A 27,572-nucleotide genomic window follows, 5' to 3' on the forward strand; every position below is an offset into this window, starting at 1 on the left:
TACGCGTCTGTGCGGCGTGCATGAGCGCATGTGGGGTGTGTACACTTGCACGTCTCTGGCGTCCGGGGTGACAGGCGGGAAGGCCAAGGTCCCTCAGAGATGCCAATCCCCGTGGCTGCGTCGGCCTGGCTCTCCGCGGAGACACAGCCGGGTCCCGAGAGTTCTGGGTCTGGGCCAGGCCGTCGGGGACGGGGGCCCAGGCTGGGGGCCCTGAGCCCGCCCTCCGGCCGCACAAGGACGCCGCTTGCGCTGAGCCCTTGGGTGTGCATGACGGTCTGCGTGTCCACGACATGCATGGATGATGCGGGGGCCCGACGAGCTTTCTCGCTCCACGCGGCCGGGGGACCGTCCTGCTCCAGCTGCAAACCCTGACTCCCTGGAGATTTTGCTGAGCCCCGAACCCGGGAGCGCCTGGCCCATGACTTTGTATCACGAATCTCGGGATCCGGTGTTTCTGCCTCAGGTGCGACGACACGTAAGAGGCGCGGTGGTCAGTGCTCGGGGGCAGGGGGGTGGTGGGGTCTGGAGCTGGGTCCCTGCTCTGCGTGGGCAGCCCGGGGGGATGCTTCCCCTTGTCCACCGGGCTGTCGTGAGGCTCAGGCCACGTGACGCTCAGGTCCAGGGCCACCGCCGGGTGCCCCGAGCAGCCCTCCCCGGGGTGGGCTGTCCTACCGGCGGGGCCAGGCTGCTGAGCCAGTTGCTGCGCCGCGTCCCCCGTGACCGAGCACTCCACTCCCTGGTTCCCGTGGACCCAGCCCGGGCAGGCTGAGTCTGTGACAAGGACGTGACACACGCGTCCCAAAAACTGGTGTGGGAACAGAATCGACTCGTTTCCCAGGAGGATGGGACTGACGGTGTCCACCGGCCGCCAGCCTGTCCCTCCCCGGCCACAGCCCCGCCCGGGAGGCCCAACCTCAGACAGGTGCTGGGGGCCGACCTGCCCCCGGGCGTCGGGGGTCCACGATTTCCCTGCCGCGAGGTGCGGGAGGGAAGCAGCCGCTCAGGAGAGATGCCAGGGCGCTGGGGATGCACCAGCCTCCGCGATGCTGCTCCCGCAGGGACCCCGGTGGGGGGGGGGGGGCGACGCACGTCCTGGAGGCAGCAGAGCCCACGTCCTGGATGTCTGAGGCAGGCCCATCGAAGCCAGTTTCAACAGAAATCCTATTAACCACACAAACAGGAAACCAGAGCCCTTTAGGGTTTGCAGAAAGCCCTGGGAGCGATTGCAGCCCTTGCACTTGGTCACCCGGAGACCAGGCCACCCGCCCGGTGCTCGGACGGCCCAGTTGAAGTCATTTGTTCGCGGCTGTGCTGTGCGCCACGGCCTCCGGCCCCAGGAGGGGGGCGGGAAAGTGGGTGGCAGGCCCGGGCTCCCCAGGTGGGTGCCTGCACTGCGCCTGCGGGCTTCCCAGGTGCACAAACACACCTGCGTTCTCGTGCGAGAGCCGGGCCTCGGGCTTTCGTCCCGTCAACGGTCAGGACGCCAGAGGCCCGCTCCTCACGCCGTGTTGCTCCGCCGTGTTCCAACCCCTGCTCCCTCCGGCCCTGCCTCTCAGGTGGCCCCCAGCTGGTCGCAGGCCCGCGGCTGGCTAGGCCCTCCTTAAGGATGCTCAGGCCCCGGATTGAAGAGAGGCCGGAGCAGAGCCTCCCGGGGACACCCCTGAGAAGCCGGGAGGCAGGCCTGTGGCCTCTCCCTCCCTTGTAGTCGGGGGCAAGGCCTTGCTCTGTTTTCTTTTGTTTTTAAAGTTTTTGTTTATCCATTAGAGAAAGAGAGAGAGAGCAAACAGGGGAGGGGCAGAGGCAGAGGGGGAAGCAGACCCCTCGCCGAGCGGGGAGCCCGCCGCGGGACTCGAACCCAGGCCCCCGAGATCAGGTCCTGCGCCGCAGGCAGGCGCGTCACCCCCTGGGCCCCCAGGCGCCCTGGCCCTGGTCGGTTTTAGGGATCATTCTGCACACGCGTGGCGACTGCCCTTGAATCCGCTCCAGCGCGGACGCTCCCGCAGGAGGCTGCTGGTGACACGTCTTGCTCAGAACGAGCTGCTGAGCAGGACGCGCTGCCCTTGGGGCGTGTGTGCTGTGCCTTCCGTGGGGGGGGGGGGGCCCTCCTCGGCCGGTGAGGCCCGGCCTGGCTCCTCCCGAGGGCCAGCATCTGGGTTTGCTCGCTGCCTCGAGTGACGCCGCGAGCTCGCCAGGCCCTTGCACCGAGGACCCCAAACGCCGGGCACAGTGACGGGCCCCGACGCGCTCGGACAGCTCAGCCAGCCTCTGCTCTCTGTCCCATCCGGGTCCCGTCTCCCCTGAAAGGCAGCTCGCGCCCTCCCCCCACCCCCCCCCCCCCGCCCCCGGCGTGGCACCGAGGGCCTCCTGGGCTCGCGGCTGCAGGACTGGCTGCGGTGGCTGGTGGTCACGTCACCTCCGCCTTTGTACATGCAACACGGGGCGGGCGGCCGACCCTGGGGCTGCTCCGTTTCTTTTTTCTCCCAGGAGACAAACGTGCGTGGGTTACACTCGCCGGCCTCGCGTGGCCCGGGCCCCGGGGTGAACGCGCGTGCGGAGGGCCGTGGGTGCGGGCTATGGAGGGCTGCGAGGGGCAGGACAGGCAGGCGTCCCGCGTTGTGGCCACTTCGCCGGGGCGGCCCTGGGTCCCCGACAGTTGACTCGTGTGCACACCAGCCTCCGGGGTGCCGGCACCTGCCTTCCGGAAAGGCCTCCCCCGTGTCTGCTCAGCAGCTTGGCTCAGGACCTCGCCAGGGCGCGAGGAGCACGGCTACCGGGTGCAGGCGAGGCGCCGCCAGGCCAGTGCCAGGGGGACCTCGGGGCCTGGCTTCCCCCCGGCTTCGCTCTCTGAGTGTTGTTCCTGCAACAGCGGGATGAGATGATGCGATGCCCTGGCACCGACGGCTGCCTGGCATGCGGTCCAGCCTGCCTGGCCGGGGCTGAAAGCACCGTCGACAGGCGGCGTGGGGGCCCCTCCTCGGGTGGAGGCCTTTGGAAGGAAATGTGCTGCGACTGGGGTGCAGGACCCCTGCTCCCGGGGCTGCTCCGGGCTGCGAGCTCCCCCCTAGTGACAGCCCACACTCCGGGTCCAGCCCTTGGTGCCCCGTTTGCTGACGAAGCCTCGGGGACCCTGCACCCTGTGCCCCGCTGTCGTGCAGAGGTGGACGGCTGGAGGTTCCGTTGGTTGGTCGCCTGCCCGCAGAGCCCTGTAGACACCCGGGCTAGCCCGGTGGGCTGCCTTCCAGCGCGTGGTGACGACCGCGTAGGCGCCTGGGCCTCCCTGCCTCCCCGGGTGAGGGGCCGCATGGGCAGGCCGGGTCCCTAGACTCGTTGGTCTCTTGCATGGACACACAGGAGCGCCAGGTCCGCGTGGGTCACGACGGGCACTCGGTAGCTCTTGGTTGCTCTGCCCCCCAGGTGTGGCTCACCTGGACTCCCTGCCCCGGTCACCCCGGTCACCCCGGTCACCTGCTGCCTGCTTTGGGGAACACCAGCACCTCTTTGCACTCATCACTGCATGTGCTTGATGGGGGTCCCTGAGAGCAGGGGCAGCCCTGGGTGGGTGGACACGAGCACCCAGACTCCTGGGTGGGGTGACGCTGGCTTCGGGGCGATGGCGTCGTCTGCGCTGCTGAAGCCCACCCCGTCGTGTCGCAGCCTTGCGGCTCCTCCGATGGAAGCCTGGCTCTCCCTGGCTGCCGGGTACGGTCTGCGTTCCAAGGTCAGGTCACCGTGGAGGAAGATGCACCAGAAAAATCCGGGTCATAATCTGAAGCCTTCCAAGAGCTTTGGGGACGACCTTGCCAAGCGGCCTTCTCTTCCCTGGAATATGTTTCTCTGACACAGGAAGCTGCACGGTGGAGGCGTGGAGACAGGTGGATCACAGGGTGTTCCGGGATATCTTTCTTCAAAGGATCAAAAAAAAAAAAAAAAAAAAAAAAAAAAAAAAAAAGAAAAAGAAAAAGAAAAAAAAACCCAAACATTTTATGATGAAAAACTTGTAGTTCCAAGTAGGGATATAACAAATCCCCATAAACCCACCCTCGGTGGTCAGAAACCAGCAATAATTTGCCGTATTTTTACGGATCCATCTTCTCCCTTTTATACCCGGAGCATCATTCAGTTTTGTGTTATGGGAACTGCAATGTGCACTTATAAAACCACAACACGGTGCCGCTCCTCACCAATTTAACAGGATTTCTTAGTTTTGTCACGTGCGCTGTCCCGCGGACTAGCCACCCTCGCGTGCCTCGGCGTCTGCCTTTTCACGTCCAGTGTGTCTGAGTTAAGATCCCTTTATGCCGAGTGAAGGAAGTCGCTCGGAGGGGGACGGTCCCACGGTCTCGCTCACACGGGGCCTAGAAGTAGGAGAAGGGATCACGGGGCAGAGGAGGGGACCGGGTGGGAGACACCAGACGGGGAGACAGACCCCGAGCGAGCCCTAACTCTGGGACCCGAACGGGGCGGTGGAAGGGGAGGCGGGCGCGGGGCGGGGGCCAACTTTTGAAAATGCCCCATAGGCTCTAAGCATTTCTGTGCTACCGGGAATGGATCCTGAGGACTACTCGCTGGGTCCACCTTATCGATGAGGCGTTTATGTCCCTTCTGTACAACCATCAAAACGTATTTTCATCTCCCCGGGACTGAGGACTGCGTGAAGATGACCTGTTTCCAGTGTGCACGTGCGTCCCGCTGGCAAGGCGTGAGCCGTAGGCCTGCTGTTCCTCGGGTGGCCTGGGACGGGCGTGGGGGCCTCGAGGCGTGGCCTTGATCACCTACATCGTCACCGTGAATCATGCTCTTTAGCAGAACTAGCTTCATGCGTCACCGTCTGTTCTGCACTTCTCACGTGGCCATAATCACAGGCCGGCGGGAGGCTGAGAAGAAAGTACAGAGACCCCACAGGCCAGGCTGCACGGAGACGACACTGGGATCCCTCCTCTTCTGGGGGGGTGTGGTCCGAGATGAGCACAGCACAGCATAGATTCTCACAACCAGCTGTCCTGCCGCCCGCCACCCCCGCGGAGGTGATCTTACACGGTGGGGACGCGTGGCCTCTCGAGGTGGGCTTCCTGCTGCCCCGGCCGTGCCCTGGAGGTTGCAGAAATTCTCGTGCTGTCGGGAGTTCGCTTCTCTCCATAGCAGTCTGCTTTATTCCAGTCCTGCTGTTGGACGCCCTGGAGTGCACCTGCTGGGGGACACACCTGCTGGGGGACACACCTGCTGGGGGACGCACCTGCTGGGGGACGCACCTGCTGGGGGACATGTGTTTAGTGCATGAAAATGCCAGATTTTTCCCCAAGGCAGGGGCCACGTGTCCTCCCAGAGAGTCAGAGGTCCAGTTTCCAGACGTCCCGCAGTCCTCGGGTCCTGTTCCATGGCCGTCCAGCGCTTGCCCGGGGTGCTCGTCCTTGGCTCTCCCCCAGAAGCTGCTGACCTCGAATATCTTCTCTTGCTCTCGTTTAATCCTTGTTCCCGGATTTTGCAGACTTTCTCATCGTGTGTGTTTGCTGAAATTTGTGGTTCGTTATATATTCAAGATACGAGGTGACGAGTATTTTCCCTTCCTCTATAGCTTGCCTTGTTTTTTTTAAAAAGGTAAACTTCAAAAAATGGGTAGGAAATATCAGAGGGAGACAGAATATGGAAGACTCCTAACTCTGGGAAGTGAACTAGGGGTGGTGGAAGGGGAGGAGGGCGGGGGGCTGGGGTGACTGGGTGACGGGCCCTGAGGGGGGCACTTGACAGGATGAGCACTGGGTGTTATGCTATATGTTGGCAAATTGAACACCAATAAAAAATTAATTTATTATTAAAAAAATAAAAAAATAAAGAATTTAAAAATAAAAAAAAATAAAATAAAAAATAAAAAGGTAAACTTCAAGGTTTAGAACAGCGGTAGATTTGTCGGCCAGGCGTGAAGACAGGGCGTAAAGGTCCTGCGCACCCGCCACTTTCCATGCTGGTAACGTCCTTCACAACCGCACATTCGACGCCCCGATGCTGACACATTGTCATGAAGTCAGGCCCATGCTCTTGTCAGGTTTCCTTGAGTCTTTATCAAATGTCCTTTATCTGCCGCAGGATCCCGTCCATGAGCCTCAGGCTCCTCTTGCCTGTGACAGTCCTGACCTTCCCTGTTTCCAATGACCTTGGCAGCTCTGAGGAGTGCTGCGCCCTGTTTCGCAGAATGCTTTGCTCTTGGGATTTGCCGTATCTTTACCAAGGTTACAGGAGATATGGGTCTTTGGAAGGAAGTCATGGGGGGGGCGTGCAGTCCCTATTAGATCATCCCAAGGGAAGTCCAATGCCGCTCAGGCTCTGAGCACCGGGCGTTGGGTGGCCCTTCCTGGGTTAGGGCACGCTCTTTTGTTCCACCGCCGATGCCACCTCAAGCTCTGGGGCGCCCAGGCCACCCTCGCTTCGGTCTGGATGGCTGTAATTTGAGGTTATGCTCTAACTCCCCAAATTACAGGATTTCCTAGGATGATGCACAAACACCGAAAGCTTTACGATACTTACTGTGACACTTCTGCTACAAAACCATCAAATCAAGAGCAGTGGAAAGAAGAGACCCATATGGCGGCCCCTTGGAGTGTCCCAAATGGGGAGCTTCCGTGTCCTTAGGACACGGCCCCCTCCAGGCGCACTGACAAGCCTCACCAACCAGGAAGCCCACTTGAGCCCAGCATCCAGAGGCAAGAACGATCAAATCCCTAGGCCCGAGACCGAACTCCACCCCCACCTCCTCCTCTCCCGCAGGTCACGGTGACGTCCTACAGACCAAAGCTCCAACCGTCTAATCAATCATACAACTGGGGTTTCTAACATGAGCAGCCCCGTGCCCTGGAACTCCCGAGGGGCTCACGGCAAGTGGCCTCATCAGCATTAACTCCAGTGTGGCCCCCGGGAGCCCACCATGAATAACAAGACACGTGTATCACTTGAGTCACATGTATCCCGAGGGTTGGGAGGACGCCCCTAGGTCCACAGGCAAGGACCAGCCACACTCTCTATCATACAAGAGCTCATGGGGACAGGGCTCATCCCCGTTGACGTTGACTGTGGTCACTTGGCTCAGGTGTGTGTCAGGTGTCCCCTCTCGGGAATTCCTTCCCGTCCCCGTCTTTGGAGGCGGTGGCCATGGGCAGCCACAGCTGGGGGTGGGAGGACCCCGGCAGCCTGCGGAGCGCCCACTGGAGCTAGCTGCAGCTCTTCCACATGGGACATTCATCTCCTCTGGATTTATTTATTTACTCAATCATGTATTTATATCAGTATGAACTCATGGATATTTATTTTATACTTGGGGTTATCATCCAGGGCCACTTGATTTATTTTGTGGTCAAATTGTTTCGGTTTTGGCCCTGAGGAGCTCCTTCAGCTGGCTCCTGGGTCTGTTGGAAATTTTCCCTTATCATGTGGGGCCGAGTGCGTGCGTGTGTGCGTGTGCGTGTGCATGACGAGATGCTCCAGGCTCATCCTGTCCGTGTGTCGTCCTGACCGAGGGTCGGCCACTGTGCCTTTTTTTCCGGCGAGTGGGACTGGAACCCGAGGCCCCGCTGTCTGCGTGCTGGCGGCGCTGGGCGCCCTGGGGGCTAGGCCCTCTCGGCCGCCCGGGCGAGGGAGCACGGGTGTGTGTGCTGACTTGTGTGTCCACGCGTGCACCTGGGCGCTCCCGTGCGTGGCCTTCTGCGTCTGCGTGGAGCTAACACGAGTTCATGGTGACGTCTCTGACTCTGCCCAGGAGCCCAGAGCCCCTCCGGCCTCCTCTCCTTGCAGATGGGGACCCCGTCCCCAGCAGTGGGAACCCCCTCCCCGACCCTGCCGTCCCATCCCGGGGCTGCAAGGAAGAGGAGGTGGCCCCGGGGTCCCAGAGGGTGAACAGCGCCCACACCTCCAGCTGAGGTCTCGCGGGGTGACACCACAGCCCCCGGCCCGCTTGCTGCCCTCGCGGTGCTCGCTCTGCAGCCCACTCGGTATCCTCAGGTCGTGCGTGTTGTGACAGATAGACTGCATCCTGCAGCCGCAAGGACGGCATGAGCCCCACACCCCATGTGCCCTGCACTCCCCTCATTTGCGCCCCCACCACTGAGCCCCTGGAGGCCACTCGTGACTCCGCACACCCATCGCAAGGTGCATCCCGCGGGGCATGGCTCGCCCGTGGCCTCTCCCACAGGCCTCTCGGGCGGCGGGCAGGGACTCCATCCACGGGGTCTCGTGGCTTCGGCGCTACCCCGACCGTGCACCGCACAGGTGTGACTCGGGCTCCTTACCTGCTCACCCGCGGACGGTGTGTGCGGCACGGCGGGCGTTGCCATTCCGTCCACCCAGAGAGGCCACTGGGCCTCCACGACGTGCCTTCCCGGGACACTGAGGACACCGACTCTGTCCCTGGCCCTCTGTCTGTCCACGCTAGCTCAGGGACCTCTCCTGGGGCCACACGCTCCGGGGCCCTTGCGGGCTGACGTACTCACCTTAGGAACCCCCACCAAGGCCTGGGTGAGGAGCCCCGGGCTCGCCTCCTGGGAATCTGTTATAGGTGGAGATAAGAACAGTCCTTGCCCTTCCTGACACTCGGGTGAGGCCGTGAGGCCCAGTGAGAGCCCCCTGGCAGGTGCGGGAAGCCCTCTGGATGCAGCTGCGTGTCCCTGTCCCCTGCTCTACACAGCCTGTGGACCTGGCTTCGGGTTTGGGGGAACGTCTCCGCAGCTGCTATGGCTGGTCCTCCGCCCGCCCCCCGTCAGGCCAGTGCCCTGGATGCAACTCCAGGAAGACCGTGTGTGGCTCTCTTGCTCTCAGAGCACCTTCTCTGCCTGGGGGACACTCCTCTGGCCCCCCAGCTTCTAACCCTGAGCCTCCTGCCTGACTTCAAGGGTCACCAACAGGTGGCTTCTTCCTTAAATATATTTTTAAAATATTTTATTTATCCATGAGAGACACAGGCAGAGGGAGAAGCGGGGAGCCCGACTCGGGACTCAATCCCGGGACCCCAAGGTCACAACCTGGCCCGAAGGCAGACACTCAACCGCTGAGCCACCCAGGTGCCCCCTTCCTTAAATATTTTTTAAAAATATTTATTTATTTATTATTTATGATAGACATAGAGAGAGAGAGGCAGAGACGCAGGAGGAGGGAGAAGCAGGCTCCATGCCGGGAGCCCGATGCGGGACTCGATCCCGGGACTCCAGGATCGCGCCCTGGGCCAAAGGCAGGTGCTAAACCACTGGGCCACCCAGGGATCCCCCCTTAAATATTTTTAACAGCAAAATGCCAGCACATGGGGGATGCTCACAGACCTTTAGAGGAACCTGACACACCGTAGCCAGATTGTCTATCTTCTTCCTTGATTCCTCCACTTTGCTGAGAACGATTCGGGAATGGGGCTGGGGCGTGCCAGCACTTGTGTGCGCCCCGCGTTCCAGGCGGCCAGGAATGCTCCCTGGGCACTGTCGGGGGAGGGAGTGGTGCGTGTTGTCCTTAATGGACTCTACGGTGAGCATCTTGCTTGCATCTTTTTTTTTTTTTTTTTTTAATTTTCTTGCTTGCATCTTCATGCATCTGTGTAGAGAACGACAGGGACTCACTCGCGTCAGGCAGCGTCACCAGTAGCAAAGAGGGCTGCAGCCAGGAGCCACGCCCAGAGCAGCTCGGCCAATGCCCCCCCAACCCCAGAACTGACGGCCAGCAGAACCAGGAGGTCCTCGAGGGCCCGAGACTGAGGACACCCCTCTGCAAAGTACTGATGACCCCAAGCCCTCAGACTCTGCAGACACCGACCCCGCGCTGACCACCGCAGGAAGGCACCTGCCCCCGAAGCCTCGGCCCGATGGCTCTCGGAGCACAACAGACCCTTCCCTGCTCGAGCAGCAAAGAAGCAAATGCCGAGAGCTGATCCCGACTGGACAGAGGCCCAGCCCCTCTGCGCGCCCCAGTCGTCGCCTCGGCCTGCTGCCTTCCAACCTCCGTGGAACCTTGTCTGTCGTGTGGCTTTTCTTGAGTCCTGCCCCGCGGGCCGCGTATGAGGCCAAGGTCGTCACGTGGGGGAGACGTCCCTGAAGTTGGGAACCTGAACCCGCTGATAATCACGTTGCCTTGCTCTGTGAGCGCACGGAACCGACAATGCGCAAGACACGGCTCTGTGGGCGCCTTCGCAGCGTGTTCACGACAATCTGAAATGAAGATGTGCTTTATGACTGATGTGTCCCTTTAACGCCATTATTATTTTCCTTTTGCACAGCTACTGATACAGCGATGACACCTTAAAATCCAATTACTACCATTGTGCCTGCCGGACGAGCGGGCTACCAGGGTAAACGTGTGTGTCTCGTGTCCCATGAAAATGCCCCAGATAATTTACACACCTTTGAACGCATAATAGAATGATATTCAAGACATTGGCATGAATACCTCTTCTGATGTGTTAGAAAAATATCAAGGAAAAAAAAAAGAAAAATATCAAGATTCACTTCTACCAGGTACGGCAAAATTCTACGATACTTTGGCATGTACCTGACAAAAATCATGTTTTACTAAAATAAATAATGGAACGAAGAGCGGTATTGACAGTCCCTCACTGTCCTGTTACTGCTTAGCTGAGCAGAGAGGATGCTGATTGTTTTTAGGCTGGTACAAGCACTGACTGGCCCAGAATCCGGGGTTTACGATGCCAAGTGCCCGAGGTGGGCATTTCAGGGGCTGCTGGGTTTGGCATCTGGTAAAAATGATGAGGAAATTGGGATTAAGGAGCGCCTGTGAGTTGGGAGGCAGTGTTCTGAGCTTGAAAGAGAGACAGAGCAACCCCTCTGCGGAGTGGTGAGAGCTCTCCAGGGATGGAGGAAGGATGGATGGGCCCGGGGGGGCTGTTGGAGGAGCAGGAGGGGGAATGAATCAGAGGGAAGTGTGCAGAGCCCGGGGGACCCGGAACGGAGCAGAGCAGTAAGCACAGGAGCAACCCCGACACTCACTCGGAGAGAAACCAGATGAGTCTAGTCTCCCTGGGGCCCCGGGGACACAAAGCAGGACAATGGGCCATTGTTCGGCAGCAGCCCCGGGTTGGGGGCAGGAGGACGCACAGAAATTCACAGCTGGACAAAAACAATCCTGGGGCTGAGAACCGTCCCCCGCGGCTCCCAAGGGGAGCTGCCCGCCAGGAGCCAGGAGGGAGCAGGTCCAGGAGGAGGTCACACGATTGGCCTCACCCTGCTGTGGTCCCCAATTGCCCCCCCGGAGCAAGAGCGGCAGAGCATCGTCTCATGCTCGGACGCCCCTGCGAGGCTCTCAGCCCTGTGTGTGCTGCGTGGCAGCTGCTCGTGTGCTTAGGAAGCCAACAGAGACAAATACAGGGCAAAGTTACTCCACAAAAACCCAGATATGCCCAGAAAATGTGACTTCTTTGTTTACAATACAATTCTTGGTATTTCTCTGGGGACTTTGTGGTTACCAGGAGGAGAAAATTAAAGGTCGGATCCATCTGACCCAATCGAAGCTGTGGTGTAAGCAGAACTTGTAAAGATGAGCAAGTTGTCCTTTGGGGCAAGAGATGCTCTGTGTCCTGGAAGTCCTTCACCTCCTCTCTGGGGAAGAAAACGCAGTGGACAAATCTTCCAGGTGACGGGGGATACATGACACTGTCGGGAGAAGGCCTGTGCCATTCCTGGGACGTGGACAGAGCCCCATGTGCACCCGTGTCCCAGGCGGCCCCGCTGGCTCTCAGCGAGAAGGCCTTTGGGGGCCAAACGTCACAGCTGTGCTGTCCATCCTGATGTCACCCCTGCTCCTGCTGGTTGCAGACCTCGAGGGTCGACTCCCGCCGCACCTGCTGCCCGGTTGTGTATCTTCAAACACTTCTGAGGTCACTTTTCTTAGCCACAGGGACCCCATCGCTGTGTCTACATCATTCATTCACTCACCAAATAATCATTGAGAGCCTTCAGTGTGCTGACTGGGGTCTTGGGGACAGAAAACACCTGGAAAAGACTCTGCTCCCGATCCTGCTGGGCATCACCCTCCCTCTGGTGTCCATCTTCCTCCGGCCACTCCTATGAGGGGATTCTATGCTACGGCTGCATCTCCCTCCTCTGCCCCACTTCTTTCCCCATCTGCAGGGCTGACAGAGGGCTGGGTTTGCCCATTTCTCACTTATGCTCTATTCTCTATCCTGATGTGTCATAGGCTTAATGAGGGGGCATGCTTTCCACAGTTTGGAGGTTTTGACAGAGCCATGCTTAATTGCCAAAATTAAACAGGAAAGAAATGAATCTCAAGAAAAAAATCTCTAACAAAAAGCAGTTGATGTGCAAGGGTATAGGGCTTCGGCATAGGCTCTCGTAGGAGCATCTGTCCAGCTTTCCAGCCAAAATAAGAGACGCTGTCCCTCACTCTGTCTGCCATGGATTCCAACACACAATTCTTGCCACTATATGAAGAAAATGAACTGGGGCTCCTGGATAGCTCCGTCGGTTAAGTGTCTGCCTTTAACTTGGATCATGATCTCAGGGTCCTGGGATGGAGCCTGCACTGGGCTCCCTGCTCAGCGGGGAGTTTGCTTCTCCCTCTCCCTCTGCTGTTTCCCCAGCTTGTGCTCTCTCTCTCTCTCAAATAATTAAATCTTTTCTAAAAAAGGGAATAGAAGAAAAAATGGAACTACAAGTGTATGAAATTTATCACAAGTTGTAAGATGCAATGGAAATAATGGTTAGAAACCGTTTTCCAAAGAAGGAAATTAAAATAATCTTACCAGTTGAGAGAGAAAATGTTTGACAAAATCCAGCTGCCATTCATGATAAAATAAAAATCAGCAAATTGGGAAGAGAGAGGAATGTTCTCAACCTAATAAAGAATATGTCCAAGAAAACCATAGCTAACATCCTGGATAATGGTGAAAAACTGGATGTTTTCCTCTTAACATCTGCAAGGAGGCATTAATGTCCCTTCCTATCATTTCTATTCAACATCATACAGGAAGTCCTAGGTAGCGAAATAAGACAAGGAAAGGAAATCAAATATATACAGATAGGGCATGATTGTTTATGTAAAACATCCAAAATATTCAACGAAAATGCTCCTGGAACTAATAAGCCCTTGTAGCCAGGCTGCAGATTCAGAGGCTAGTGCAGGAAGTCAGTTGTTTTCCTATGTACCAGCAATGAACAACTTGAATTAGAAATTAGAAACTGAACAGCATTTACATTAGTGTCCAAGAAATGAATAAATGGCTGTGAATCTAAGAAAATATTTACGGTATCTATATGGCGTAAACCACATGACTTGAAAGAAATCAAGGAAGATCTAAGAGCCATGCTCCGTGTTCATGGACTGGAGGGTCCCACACTATGAACACGTCAGCTGTTTCCCACTTCATTTATAGGCTCAAGTTCCCATCAAAATCTCGGCAAGTGATTTTGGGAGCATTGACAATGCTCACACCAAGTGTATGTGGAGAGACCAAAGACCCCAAAGAGCCAACAAAGCGCTAAGGGAGAAGAAGGAAGGCAGAGGGCTGAGGCCATCTGGCATCAGGACCTGTTGTAAAGCCGCAGTAATCAAAGCTATGTAGTGGGAGGAGGAACGGACAAATAGGTCAGTGGAACAGAATAAATAATTCAGAAGTAGATTGTATCTATCTATCTATCACCTATCTCTCTATCTATCTATCTACTATCATCTATTTACTATCTACTATTCTCTATCTATCATCTATCTATTTTTTCATCTGCTCTTGAAAGGGGAGAAGAGGCAATTCGATGGACAACAGGCAGTCCTTACAAAAATGGTGCTAACAACGTTGGACTGTGTCTGCCAAAAAGAATAAATAAATAAATAAAACCGTAAACACATATTTTATAACTCTCACAAAAACGATCTCAAAGTAGATCATAGACTTGAATGTAAAATGAAAGTAACAAAAACATTTCTAGGAGTAAACAAAGGGCAAAATCTTGGTGACCTGGGGTTTGGTGAGGAGGTTTTAGGTCAACCTGAGAAACATGGTCCATCTAGAAGAAGAAGAGGAAGAAGGAGGAGGAGGAGAAAAGAGGAGGAGGAGGAAAGAAGGAGAAGAAGGAGAAGGAGAAAGAAGAAGAAGAAGAAGAAGAAGAAGAAGAAGAAGAAGAAGAAGGAGGAGGAGGAGGAGGAGGAGGAGGAGGAAGAGGAGGAGGAGGAAAGAAGGAGAAGGAGAAGAAGAAGAAGAAGAATAAGAAGAAGGAGGAGGAGGAGGAGGAGGAAGAGGAGGAGAAGAGGGGAAGGAGGAGGAGGAGGGGAAGAAGAAGGAGGAGGAGGAGGAGGAGGAAAAGGAGAAGAAGGAGGAGGAGGAGGAGGAGAAGGAGAAGTGGAGGAGGAGGAGGGAGGGGGAGGGGAAGGATAAATTCATTAAAAGTAAAGTAAAACCTCTGCTCTGCAAAGGAAATTGGTAAGAAAATGAGAAGATAAGCCACCGATCAGAAGGAAGTCATTGCAAGATGCTTCCCTGGACCCGAACAAGGAAGGTGCAGTGGCAGCAGGTGAGGCAGGCCCTTCTCTCTGCGAGGCGCAGGCAGGTTACAGGTGCGTCAGGGCGGGAGGCCAGGCAGGCCCAGCTGGTGATGGGTCAGGACTGCTGACATTAACGTGACCTCACCTCTACCTTAATCTAGATCCAGAGTTTTGTGCATGGAAATCTGAATAGACACGAGTGTTTGTGGAGGTCGGCAGACTCACACCCACTTTCCGGTTCTCCAGGCCTGGAGCGTGTGAGAGCCACACCCCGGGAGCATGAAGCTCACTTCCAAACAAGGAGCTGGGGCCACCTGCAGAAATGGCTGATTGGAGCACCGGGTGAGGGGGTCTCTACCATGGCCCTGGAGTGCCTTGTGGTGAAAGAAGAAAGAAAGAAAGAAGAAAGAAAAGAAAGAAAGAAATAAAGAAAGAAAGAAAGAAAGAAAGGAAGGAAGGAAGGAAGGAAGGAAGAAGAAGAAGAAGAAGAAGAAGAAGAAGAAGAAGGAGAAGAAGAAGAAGAAGGAGAAGAAGAAGAAGAAGAAGGAAGGAAGGAAGAAGAAGAAGAAGAAGAAAAAGAAAAAGAAAGAAAGAAAGAAAGGAAGGAAGGAAGAAGAAGAAGAAGAAGAAGAAGAAGAAGAAGAAGAAGAAGGAAGGAAGAAGAAGAAGAAGAAGGAAGGAAGGAAGGAAGAAGAAGAAGAAGAAGAAGAAGAAGAAGAAGAAGAAGAAGAAGGAGAAGAAGAAGAAGAAGAAGGAAGGAAGGAAGGAAGAAGAAGAAGAAGAAGAAGAAGAAGAAGAAGAAGGAGAAGAAGAAGAAGAAGAAGGAAGGAAGGAAGGAAGAAGAAGAAGAAGAAGAAGAAGAAGAAGAAGAAGAAGGAAGGAAGAAGAAGAAGAAGAAGAAGAAGAAGAAGAAGAAGAAGAAGAAGAAAAAGAAAAAGAAAGAAAGAAAGAAAGAAAGGAAGGAAGGAAGAAGAAGAAGAAGAAGAAGAAGGAAGGAAGAAGAAGAAGAAGAAGGAAGGAAGGAAGGAAGAAGAAGAAGAAGAAGAAGAAGAAGAAGAAGAAGAAGAAGAAGGAGAAGAAGAAGAAGAAGAAGGAAGGAAGGAAGGAAGAAGAAGAAGAAGAAGAAGAAGAAGAAGAAGAAGGAGAAGAAGAAGAAGAAGAAGAAGAAGAAGAAGAAGAAGAAGAAGAAGAAGAAGAAGAAGAAGAAAAAGAAAGAAAGAAAGAAAGAAAGAAAGAAAGAAAGAAAGAAAGAGCAGGCGGACTCCAAGAGATGGAACCGTCTCCATGATGGTGTGACGAGGACACAGGAGCCAAGTGAAGGACGGTCGCCTGCCACAACCAGGATGGTTTTCATGAGAAGTAGAGTAGTCTCGGATTCCAACTCAAAGTATGAACCAAAGATCGATGTGTCCCATATTGATGAAAAACAAATGATTGATAAATAAATGGTGGAGAGACCAACGTCCCGAGCCGAAGGCCTCTAAGGGGTGTGTGTAGATGCCGCACCTCCACGCCCCCCTCGCGTGCGCTGTGCATAGGCACCGCTTCCCCGGGAGGGTACTGAGCATTCTTGGCTGAGGAGAAACCTGCTCTGAGCATCGTCAGCCGGGTGACCCGGGTCAGTGTCCAAGGCGTAAGTCACGCTCATCACCGGTGCCGCGTCCATGGGGTGGAAAAGGCCCTTGGCCTCTGCTGTCACCCTCTGAGAAACCCGTAATCCAGGGAGCCGAGGGGAGCCCCAGAGAGCTCCCAACTGGGGGACGGCCTACGAGATCCCTCACCAGCCCTCCTCGAAACAGGGACGATCATCAAAAACAAGGAAAATCTGAGAAACAGAAAATCTGGCACAGCTAAGAGCAGCCTGAGGAAATACCGTGTTCTGGGTGGAATTCTGGAACCAAAAAAAAAAAAAAAAAATGCTACTAGGTGAAAACTAAGGAAATCTAAATACAGACTTTGGTTTATTTTTTTTTAAAGATCTTATTTATTTATTCCTGAGAGACACAGAGAGAGAGGCAGAGACCCAGGCAGAGGGAGAAGCAGGCCCCATGCCGGGAGCCCAGTGTGGGACTCGATCCCGGGACCCCAGGCCACCCCGGCGTCCCTAGACTTTGGTCTATGATAATCTATGGATGTCCGCTCTCAATTTCGGCAGATGTGACGCACTCGTGTAAGTGTTGATAGCACAGAGCGCTGGCTGCGGGGGGTGGGAACCGTCTGTACTGGCCTCTGCACATCTAAAACCGGCTTAAAAATTGCTTCAAAAATCCTGTTTATTTAAAGAATATAGTACATACCGGGAACGTGGCAAACTAAGTCATTTCCATATCAATAAAAATGGGGAGAATGCGTTACCAGCAACCCCAGCTTGTATAAATATTGAAGGAGGTTCTTCAGGCTGAAAACAGTGGCTCAGATTTCAAATCCACATTAATAAAGATCACAGAAGAGGGAATTCTAAATGGCAGTTTAATTGCATAGTTTTTGTCTTTTCTGCCTTAACGGACTTAAAGGGATTGCATAAAATATCACGCATACAATTATCATACAGTTCTATTACTTGACCCCAAATATCCACACATGTAATGTTCCGGAAATAGCACACAGCAAGCGGGTAGGAACAAAGCCGCAGTAGAATGAAGAAATGACCCCCTGCGGTAGCTCAGGTTCACCAGAAGGGACGAAGCAAACCTAAAATGGCAGGTGGAAAGGTAAATGTCACAAACTCCTTAAATATATTCTTCATCGGAAGAGAAGAAGCAAGTGCTTCCCTTATAGGGTGAAGTTTCTATAGCACATTGGTTAAGGGGACAGAAGAAAGGAGCATATTCGGATAATTTAATGGGTTCACTGTAAACCCTACGGAAGCCACTGAGAACATTGTCGTAAATGTGACTCCGTTTATATGATGTTGGGAAACGATGAAAGTAACAGGAGGCAAAGGCGAGGTGGCCTGGGGCCTGGGACCGGACACTCAGCCTTTGACGGCAAGGGGCTCGAGGCGGCTATTTGGGGTGATGGAGGCTCTGTGGCTTACACCCTATGAAGTCGACTCCAAGAAATCATCTAACGGCCTTTCCCCAGGACACATGGAATCAAGTGGGTCCCTGCGTGGGGTCCCCTCCTGTGTCTCCCTACCGTGAAATCCTGTAGTCTCGCCGTCACCTCGGGCACCATAACAGGGCCCCACGGCCTGCACGGCTTGAACAGGAGCATCCGTACCCCACAGCTCTGGGGGCTGGAGGTCCCAGATCGAGGCACCAGCAGGGCCAGGCCCTGGGGACCACTCGCCCTGGTGTGCAGACGGCTGCTTCTCCTGGGTCCTCACAGGGGAGATAGGTGGTGCCTCCCTCCTTATCAGGACAGAATCCCATCTTGGGCCCACGCTCAGGGCCTCACGAAACCCTCAGCACCTCCCGGGGCCCCGCGTCCTGGCCCCATCCCACCCCGGGCAGGGCTTCAGCATCCGGACGTTCAGCCCATAGGAGTAGGTGTGCAACAGGAGTGAGGATTTCGAGACTCACAAGCCTTGTGACCGATATTCAAGTCACCTAGCGACGTACATAACGCTAAGCACAGCAGACCTGGGACGCTTCTGGGCCCCGGGCCCTACAGGGAGAGCACGGGGTTCCCAGGCGCTGGCATGCATGTGGGGCTCTGCTCCCCCCATCCCTGCCGTCCCCTTCCCTTCTCTCATCCTCCGTGTCTCCTTCCCCATCCTCCTCCATTTCGCAGCACCTCCATCTTCCTCCTTTTCCTCCTTCTCTCCTCCTTCTCCTCCACTAGATCCATGCTCAGGATCCTCAAACAGGAAAGGCGGCTCCCCCATCTGGGTGCATGACACTGCAGTGATGCGAGGGACATCTGCTATCAGCAGCCATGGGCATGTCCTCCGCGGCCCGGGCCTGCTCACGAGGGAAGAGCCTCGTGGGCCTGGCACCTGCTTGATATTCCCGCCAGCAGAGCGCGAGGGTTCCAGCTCCTCTCCTTGCCCCCATCACTTGTCATGCTCCATTGGAACAGCTGTCAGCAATGCCACTAGAGGTTCTAGCAAGAGAGTGAGAGGCACGAGGACGTGAGCCTCCATTTGCACACTTTCCCAACAAAATATCCCAAAGCACCGAACACAAATCGGCTAAGACTCCTGAACAAGTCCCAAAAGGTTTCAGGTTACGAGGCACCATCCGAAGACGTGTTTCATTTCCAGATGACCAGCAACGATCCATGCGAAAATTAAATCAGCGATGCCGTTTCCCACAGCATCAGGAGTGACACAACACGTAGCAGCGCGTTTAATGAACAGAGTTCAAGGCCTGCGCTGGAAACTATAAAATGTCCAAATGAATTGAGGAGCTCGGTGAAGGTCAGAGCATCCCATATTCATGGATTAGAACATCGAGTGAAGGTAAGATGCTAATACTCCCCCCAGACGCTTTCCAGATTCAACACGATCCTCACCAGAATCTCCGCGGCCTTCTTCAGTGACTTCAACAGCTCACCCAGAGTCTGCAGGGGGCCAGGGGCCCGGCCTAGCCAGAGAAACCCTGCAGAGAGAAGGAAGCTGGAGGAGTCACACTTTTCCATTTCAAAATCACAATGCAGCTGCGGTAATCGAGGCGCTGCAGCACGCACGTCAGGACAGACGTACAGATCGGCGAGCAGAACGGAGAACTGGCCGATGGACCCTTGCACAAGGCTCTGAAGACTTTCAACCAGGGAGCTGAGGCCATGCGAGGGGGAAGAACGGCCTCTTCAACGAACGGATGTCTGTGTGCAGAGCAGTGAGGCCGGACCCTCCTGGCCCCGCACGCACGGGCTTGGGGTGGATTGTAGGGGACGGGAAAGAGCGCGAAGCGTCGGCGTCTTGGGAGACGAGAGCAGAGCAAGTCTTCATCCAGTACTTGGGTGAGGCAATGAGTCCGCACGAAAACCACTGAAAATACAAGCAACAGATGTAGAGTGTACGTCAATCGGACTTCACCAAATCGAAGACTTTGTGCTTCAATTTACACCGTCATAAGGCAAAAAAAAAAAAAAAAAAAGACAGAACGGGAGAAAATGTTTCCAAACCCTCCATCCTCTAAGGCACTTGGATACCTGAATTACTCTTACAACCGCATGACGGAAGCTACGCGACCAATTCTGCTGGAGCTCAGATTTTAAAAATGCATGAAATATTAGATGTGGAGTATTTTCCTGATGTTGCAGGAATGTGGTGAGGACTCATTTCATGGCCCAGTTGTGGCTTAATGTGGGGAAATAGTCTGCTGTTGGACCAGGAGTGATTTTTCCGCTTCCTTCCTGGTTTCTTCCACAGAGCTCCGGGTTCCCGTTCACTGGTGGGTGTCCTGTCTACGCCGTCCTCGCTGCTGGTGTGCCCTCGGCTCCTGCGTTCTAAGGGAGATCCGTTCTGTGTTAATGACGTGGTAGCTCAGATTTGATGCTGTCTATGACAATCTATCGAGGTCCGCTCACAATTTCAGCAGGTGTCCCTGAACGTGGGACTCGATGCCGTTCCTCCTCTTGGTCATTCATTCGTTCGTCCCCTCATTCTTTCATAATTTATTATCATTTTGCTTTTTCCCATGCCACATTAGGGTAGGCTAGGCTGCTTCAAACACATCTTCACGTGGGAAGCAACCTGGAGAGACGGAATGGATGTATTATCTGTAAATGTGAAGCGTGATCCTTCCCCATGTGTTTTTGTGGGCTGAGAGTTACCACTCGTGCTTCTAGCTGTGTATCCAGAATCACTATGGACAAAAAAATAATGTGAAGATGCTGCATAACTTTGAAGAACGGTTCTTCCAGCCACCAGTGGTGGGGGACGTCTTTCAGCGCTGTGCCTGAGAGTTAGCAGGCACGTATGGTGCCATTTATTGCCCAGGTGTTGACGCCCCGAGCCTCTTGTGTGCACCAGGCATGACCAGGCTGGAGGTGCAGGTGTGGACAAGGCACAGAGTTTGAGCACATGAAAAGTTCATATTTTTTGAGAAAGGGACGGAAAATGTGTGCAGCCGCATGGTCTGTAATGCAATATCTGGTTGTGATTTTGCTACGAACAAAGCAAAATTCAGCCAAACGCTGAAAAAGACAACAAAGACCCCTCTGGGAGGTGGTACTTGAGCAGATGCATAACGATGCGTTCCCCCGATATCTTGGGGGGGGGAAGTGCTCAAACAAGAGGGCTCAGGCAAGAACCAGCAGGGTCGTCATGGGGCCGCTTGGACTGAGCACAGGGACCGGGAGGTGATTCTAACAGGTGAAATCAGAAGGGTCCGGACCTGACCTCAGCGGTCCGTGGCCAGGGGCAGACTCCGATTTCTCCCAAGGGCAGATTTTTGAAGGATCAGAAAGGGAGGTGGTATGACCCGAGTTTTGTTTCCGAAACACCATGCCGGCTGCTTTGCGAAGAGTTGGGTGGAAAGTAGAAGATGCAGGAGAAGCAGAGCAATTAGCAACGGTGGGCAGTTCCCCTGCGAGCGGCTGGTGGAGGCCGGACAGTAGGATCAGATGCTGCAGCCACTACAGCAGAGCCACTCGGACTCGCTGGCATCGGAGGTGGGACAGGAGATTGAGAGAAGTCAGACTTTTTCTAGGTATTTTCTTGGCTAGAACAATGAGGTCATAGCGGTGCTTCACCCTACGGAGATAAAACGCCTTAGTAGAAGAGCAATTTAAGGTCTTGTGTGGATATGCACCTCCTCCTCAGGGAGCTCTACTGCCCAGCTCTGAGCGCCCAACATGTGTTGACACCCTTGGCATCTAACCTTCGTGCCAGGCTTCCCCTGTATGTGCACACTCTTCACCCCACAAGGGCTCTCACTCCGGCCTGCTTTGGAGATGCATGTGCACCTGTGTAGACACCATCCAAACCCTTCCTGGGCCTGACAGCCCACACCAGATGGGACACTGTCCTCACTCTCCTGGACGTGAGATGCCCCTTCCATGGCACCAATGCCTCTCCTCTCCTCTCTTGGGGTCTAATATCTCATACCTGACTGTATCTCCATGTGAGCATTACTCTCACCCTACTGGGGCTCTGGAATCCCAGGCCAGTCTACTCTGGTCCATGGATGCCATCGTCACTCTGCTGGGGCTCTGGGACGCTGCACCAGGGTGCTAACCACAAGTGTAGACACTGTCCATATCCCGCTTAGGCTCCAGCGACACCTGCCAGGCAGGTCCTCTGCTGGGATGCCCTCTCCCCTCTCGAGGGCAATGACTTTCTGTGTCAGACTGAACTCTCTGAAGCCCCATAGTATGAGGAGCCTTCCCACCTTTCTTAGGATTTGATGCACAGGTCAGACCATCACCTCCTTTAATGACCCACCCTCCCCCACTCCACTTGGGTTCTGACACCCTTCATTCGGAAGCCCTTCCTACACGGATGGACCTTCTCCTAAATCTGTCCAAAGTCTAACAACCACTCAGGACCCTCTCTCTCATGAGTCCCCCACCCCACTCAGTTCTCACACCCACATCCAGGACCCTCCCCTAGGTGGAGGCCCCCCGACCACTGTGCTCTGACACCCTCTTGGGGTCATCATGACCCCTGTCCCTCACCTGTGAGCAGGCTTACTTTCCCTCCTGTGTCCTATTTAGTGTCTTTAGGACCGGGTTTTCCAGGAGGGGAAGAAGAAGAAGAGAAGGGTGCCATTACCTTCCGAATAGTATTTCTATTTTGAAGAAAATACTCTCTTTACAATTCCTATTTCTCTTGTTTTCTGGTTGTATTGAGAGATGATTGGCCTAGGATGCTGTGTCAGTGCAGGTTTACGGCACAAGCATTGACTTGCATTGTCACTCACCGATCCCTAAAATGATTTTGGTCAACATCCACCATCCCGTACAGAAGAGGCTCTGTCGATGCTCTAGCTACACAATTGCCCTTTTTCTCAGAGTCTCACCACTCCCGCACCTGGAATGAAAGCACACAGCTGGCATCCAAGGTCTCCTGCCCCCGTACAACACTTGCCTGTGAAAAATGCAAGGACACAAGCATTGGTGGGTGTTTCCATTTTTAGAGAGTAGATTTGGGTTGTGGGGCCTCCCAGTGGCTGTGATGTTGGGGTTGGCTCAAAAGTGGTGGGGCAACATGGTGGGAGCCTCAGTCCGACTCCTCCTCTCTGGGTTCAATGGCCGAGACCAGACCCATCGTCCAACCCGCTCTGCTGCTCAGTTTGGGCCTCCTTCCTCCCAGCCACTCAGGGCATGTTTCCTGCCCAGACAGCCAGAGTAACTTCCGCTTCTGGGAGCCAGTAGGGTGGCCTGATCCAGATGATGTTCAGATGCACAGGACTAGATAGCACCCCAAGGAGAGGACAGAGGCTCGGGGGTGTTAGTCACCAGTTGAGGAGGAGGCTGTACTTATTGTCGGTAGATCTGGTGGGTGTTTCTGCATTCAAGGCTGGTCAGATCAGTTTTCTCCCCTCCCTCACTGCATTTTATGAATCTCCAGGAACCTTCAAGAAGGCCAGATGCACTAGACCTTTATTTCCAGTTGTCACTTCCTAGTTACACTATTTCTCTTATATCTCCCCAAACTTTGTGGTCTCCATATATTCACTCATGCTCTTTCCTCCACATGACAAATCAAAGGATTTTTTTTCTTTAAGAAGGGAGGGCGGGAGAGAGAATCTCAAGCAGACTCCATGCTGACATGGAGCCCAATGTGGGGATCCATCTCACAACCCTGAGATCACGAGTGGAAATATCAGTGAAGGTGACAAACCACGAGAGACCCCTAACTCTGGGAAATGAACAAGGGGTGGTGGAAAGGGAGGTGGGCGGGGGGTTGGGGTGACTGGGTGACGGGCACTGAGGGGGGAACTTGGCGGGATGAGCACGGGGTGTTATGCTATATGTTGGCAAATTTAACTCCAATAAAATAAAATAAAATAATAAAATAAAATAAAATAAAATAAAATAAAATAAAATAAAATAAAATAAATAAAATAAAATAAAATAAAATAAAATAAAATAAAATAAAATATCATGACCTGAGGTGAAACCAAGAGTCAGGTGCCCCCTGGGGACATTTTCATTGAGAATCATACTTTCTCCCCATCTAGAGTTAAGCGTTCTCTCCTACAGTCGTTCGTGGAGCATTGGTGCAGACGAGGTGATCCTGCCTTCCTCTCAGGGGTCCTTTGAGCCGTGCCATCGCCTGTGCTGCTGTCTCCTTGAGGCATCTACCAGAATTGCTTGGTTCCATGAATGCTCCAGTCAATGCTCACTGCACTGAATGGACAGAAAGAAACAATGGGAAGAGCTTCCTTCCACTGGAGAAAGAAGACATGAATTCATTAAAAAAAAAAAAAAAAAGCAAAGGCAATAGGAGTCAGCGAACGTGACCGACTCATGTGGTGATAATCATGTACCGAAAACACATGGCCTAGATTACATGTGCTTTGTACCACGAGAACGGAGGAAGCTCAGTTAATAAACATTTACTAACAATTTGTTCAGTACTAGATGTCGTGCCCGGAGTAAGTCAGGCGCCATCCCTGCCGCCCTGACGCGGTGGGATAGGTTAATCCATCACTTGTCTCGCTTGGTCTCATTTGCTCATGCTCTTGAGCACCAAGCACTGGGGAGGTTGCATGGACATCGCTTCTCCCCGTGTGGAATTTATGGTCATAGGGTTTCAACACTCATTACTGGCAAGTGCTCCATGTTGGAGGCGAGATTTATGATGACCTTGATATGTTTTGAAGATTCGTGGGAGAACTTTTTGTTATTTTATTATTACGAAGGTTCACAGTGAGCCAGGCAGGGCCCAGGCCTAGGATGGGTTTAAGGGTGAAAAGAAAGAGGACCTCACCCCTACCCTGGGGACATGGGAAGTCGGGCCAACACAAGTGCCCCATGTGCTTGTGGAGGTGCTGTCCTGGGTTCAGATGAGCCATAAAACTGTGCTTTCCCGGCTTTGGGTGTGTTTCATGGCGAGGGCTCCAATGTGTGCAGTTGTAGGGGGCACAGGTGCCACGAGATCTTGTTGAAGCAGACAAAGTGACAGCCCTCCCAAGAACATCTTGCCATGCAGCAGGGCATGGCTGGGGAACCCCAGGGGACGACCCTGGCTAACCACTGGGTCCCAGAGGCAGGAAGCCCCGGCAGCCCAGGGGTGAGAACACCTGTCGCGGGACACAGTCAGCCCCTTTCCCATGCCACAGAGGGTCCCGTGACCAGGTTCTTCCCGTTCCTGCAGCCGGGTCACCCACAACAGAGACCGGGTTCCAAGCCTTGACCACGTCTGATTGTCTCCGTTCCCCAAGATCACCATGCTCATTCCACCTCAGAGCCTCTGCCCACACCTGTCCGGGGACCACCCTGCCGAATCGTGACTGCGAAACTCATATGGGGCAGTTCAGCTAAGTGTTGGGGTCGCACTCCCTAAAATATTTTCTGACAGTCCAAGGAAGAATTGGTTTTTACCCCGTATTTAATTATATCCCTAACGGCGTGATCCTTGACGGCACCCGTTAGCTTATGCGTGCTCTTGGCTTGCGACTGGACCCCTGAGGACACGTCACCTGGATTTCTGCAATCCCGAGCGTCAGCACAACGCCCGACAACCAGAGGTCTCTCATTTACTTTCTGTTGAATAAACGAATAACGGGCCACGGCTGGGATGACTCGTCTATTTGGTGGGGCCTTATGCCCATTTCCTGCCAGAGGTTGTTCATGGGCTTTCAGGCCTCACGGGGGCCCAGCCCGGGAGGGAGCCCCGGCCCTCCGGAGAAGAGAACCGGGCGCGCAGTCACACTGTCACGCCTCCTCGAAGTAGACGGACAAACGGCGTCGCCGCACGTCCGTCGCTCTATTACGATTATTCCTGGAGTCACCTGTGACTCAACACATCATAAAGAATGATGCACCCCTGTCCGGAGGAACTTACGGCTTCGTGCAGGACTGCAGGGGGGCCCAAGGCAGGAGCCCAGCTCTCTCGCTGTTGCCTCCCCACGCGGCGCGTGGGAACAAGGCCCTTTCCTGCTGCTGCCGAAAGCGCGCTGCCCCCGGCCCGGCCGGATCCGGCCAGCGAGCAGTGCACGGAGGCAAGTCCTCCCACCGGCCTCCAGCGCGCCTCCCGTTTAAGCGAATGAAGCAATAAATACGTAAATAAAAAGCAAATGAATTTCAAAGGAGCGCAGAGGTATAAGCAGAGACCAGCAGCCTGGGGGCACCTGGAAACCCAACGGGGAAGCACCCACCATGGATGGTCCCACGGACGCCAGACTGCAGGCCTTTCAGGGTTGCGTGGTGTGACAGCCACGCATTTACAAGTCACTGTCACCTGCAAAGTTGTCACACAGAATTACGAAACAGAACCTATTACAGGATCCTTGGAGAAAGGATCTGTGTCCAGAGGAAACGTGCACAGGATTTACCTCCCAGCACGTAGGGCCTTCCTGGTCTCAGACCGGACTGGCACCTGGACCGTGGACCTGGGCTGGCCGGCTGGCCCTCCCAGTCTGGGAGCCCCCATCCCTCCTCTCCGTGCAGCCTGGGCAGCAATGGGGGGGCTGCCTGGAATTAGGCCCCTCTTGTTTGCATTGCCCGGCAGCTTGTGCCAGAACCTGAAGCTCAGGTGTTTATAAATATTGTATCGATTTATTGGTTTTAGGCAAAACCAAAATGTCTGCTGCAAAGTGTCTAGGGGAGGTTGGCTGCATCCCAGCTGCGGCTAAGTCCCTGGAAGCCACCTCTGAGCCTCCTGCTTTGCACCCCTGCCCGGCCTCTGCACACCAGACCGTGGACCTGCCTGTGTCCACCGTTCTCTGACGGTGCGGGGTCCCCAGCTCCGAAGCAGGACGTGCTGTCACATTGCTCACAGTCTGGAGAGACACCCCAACTCCTCTGAAGAAGAAGTCAGGACGCAGATAATAACAACACATGGAGACTTTTCTTTGCTATTTGTATTTTTTTAGACGAGTGATGGTGTCCCAACTTGCAGGCCGAAGTGCAACTGTGGTCGGTCAGTTTTACCACTTGATGTTGTAACAGACGTCACATCCCTCTTCGTTTATTGACCTCACGTTCACGTTACAGCAGACACGATTTCAAACACAAGCTGATAAATGACTATCGGAGCATTTGCATCACCTTTTGTAGAGCCAATCTCCTTTCTCTTCCTTGTGCATAAGCAGGGCTGTAAGGTTTGGGGCGTCTCCCTAGTTTTGAGCATATTCTCTGGCAGCGTACGTAGGCCCGGGACCCACACACGCCTTGCAAGATCCTGTGCTCCACCGTCCATGATGCTGTGCCTAGAACAACTCTACCTTCCCTGGTACGTATTTTACTAGTTTCCTTAAAAATAATGACAACATTTTTAATTTGTTGTGAAGGGAAATCCGTGTACTAGAAAGTAAAACAAGAAGCTGGTCAGAAAATAACCCTAAAAGTACAGTAGATCAACAGACTGGTCACGGAGAAACGCGCACGTCACTGGCTATGCACTCGGCGCTGCCTGCATCCTGAGGTCTTCCGCTGGTGTGTGGCTCTGCTTACTTTCAAACTCTGTTGCGCTTGAGCAGTACAGGAAGGATGTGCTATTCTACGTCTGGCTCCTTTCACTGAATTTTCTGCATCCGAGTCTCATCTGAATTACCCCACATGGAAGTGACCTTGACTTTTATGACTTAGTGCTGTCCTATTGTGCATGCAGCCTACAAGCGTCTAAAGACATTGGGGTTGATCCAGGACTGGGCTCTTAACACTGCCTTCAATTACCATGTCTTCCATGTCTTCTGATGCAGGCGTACGTGCCTTCCTCTTGCGCGTGTCCCAACTAGAAGTGGAATTGCTGGGCTATGGGAAACCCGCATATTCTTATTTTACTAAACAGCTTAATACTTAACCATTGTCCAAAGATGCTGCCTTAATTCAGGCACTGCTCCAAGTCGCCTTGTTTTCCTACTGAAGACTGAGTTTTCCTTGTTTGATGCTTATTTAAACCATGCATGTTCAAATTAAAAGTGCATTTGCTCCCCATGGGGCTCCCTGCTGTAGGGAGTCTGCTTCTCCCTCCCTTCCCGCCCTCTCCGCTCTTGTGTGCATGCTCTCTTTTTCTCTCCATCTCCCTCTGTACTCTCTCGTGC

The sequence above is a fragment of the Vulpes vulpes genome, chromosome 7 (assembly GCF_048418805.1).
Source record: "Vulpes vulpes isolate BD-2025 chromosome 7, VulVul3, whole genome shotgun sequence".
In the NCBI taxonomy this organism is placed as follows: Eukaryota; Metazoa; Chordata; class Mammalia; order Carnivora; family Canidae; genus Vulpes; species Vulpes vulpes.